Source organism: Sapajus apella, unplaced genomic scaffold (assembly GCF_009761245.1).
Source record: "Sapajus apella isolate SASKATOON/1434 unplaced genomic scaffold, GSC_monkey_1.0 scaffold7, whole genome shotgun sequence".
Lineage (NCBI taxonomy): Eukaryota > Metazoa > Chordata > Mammalia > Primates > Cebidae > Sapajus > Sapajus apella.
Genome location: NW_022436947.1, coordinates 32088161 through 32089399, shown reverse-complemented (window position 1 = coordinate 32089399; position 1239 = coordinate 32088161). Strand labels below are relative to the sequence as shown.

Sequence of the window (1239 nt, the reverse complement as noted above, 5' to 3'; positions counted from 1 at the left end):
TGATCTAGAAAATGTCCAAAGGAAAGTAAACATTTCTGAAGATATGTGTATTGTTTCACGGCAAAAAAGAAAAAAATTAATGCCCACGTAGTGAATTACAATTTAATTTATTGTATTTATTGGATTGTTCTTTATTTTAAGATTATATCTATTGGTAGACTATTGTTTGCATGTTAGAATTTTCTGTATTTCCTTAATTGATGATAATTACTTAAAACACTCTTTTTTATCAAAATAAGAACTTGGTAATCCCAAAGTCTGGCAAACATTGACTAAGAAAATGGGCCAGATACTTACCTGGCAGGGGAGATACCATGATCACGAAGGTAGTTTTACCAGGGCGAGGCTTGTCCATTGCACTCCAGATGTGCTGACCCTTGCAATTTCCCCAAATGTGGAAAACTTGACTGCATAATTTGTGGTAGTGGGGGACTGCGTTCGAGCTTTCCCCTAAAAAAAAAAAAAGTGGGCTGGAGATGGAGATGCTACCTGGACTCCTAAGGTAAGAATAATGAAAGGACTCAAATCTGTCAATTATAGAAAGACGAGTACTTTTTCCTACTCACTTCTGGGAAACAAGAGGGATAGTATGTGTTTTGTCCACTGCTTTATCCCAGGACTTACACAGTGCCTAGTACACAGTATTTAATAATTGTTTGTTATACAAATGAATGCATAGACTCCATGAGTAAACTCATCTCCTGAGAACATCTGAAGTGGCCCAGCCTGGCAAACAGATCAGCCACTGTTCCCTGTTGGGTGTCCAGCCTTCACTGTGAGCAGGTGTCAGTTACTACTCCTTGTTCTTCTTTTGGTTAAAATTTTGGCTAAGCGTTCAATGTTTCTTTGTGTGGGTTATTGTAATGGTCTCTTTCAATTTTTAAGGCTCAAAAAATTGTGCTAAAATATATATATATAACATTTATTATCGTAACCATTTTAAACATGTAGATGGTGGCACTAAGTACGTTCATATCCATTGCGGTAACGTTGGTGTTACCCAATGACCATCCAACCACGGAACGCTTCTGTTTTGTCCACTGCATTATCCCAGGATAAACTTGCAAAACTAAAACTGTGTGCCTTCATCTTGCAAGACTAAAACTGCGTACCTACTAAACAATAATTTCCCATTCCCTCCTCCTCCTCACCCCTGGAAACCTCTATTCTACTTGCTATCTCTATGAATTTGACTACTCTATGTACCTCATATAAGTGGAATCATATAGTATTTGTCCT

At 37.6% G+C, this 1239-nt stretch overlaps 1 non-coding gene across 1 annotated transcript; it reads left to right on the top strand.

Moving 5' to 3' along the window:
• Positions 1-289: 289 nt before the first annotated feature.
• LOC116550493 lies at positions 290-453 on the top strand. Its single transcript, XR_004268452.1, has one exon. It is a non-coding gene; the product is annotated as a U1 spliceosomal RNA (small nuclear RNA).
• Positions 454-1239: the final 786 nt, after the last annotated feature.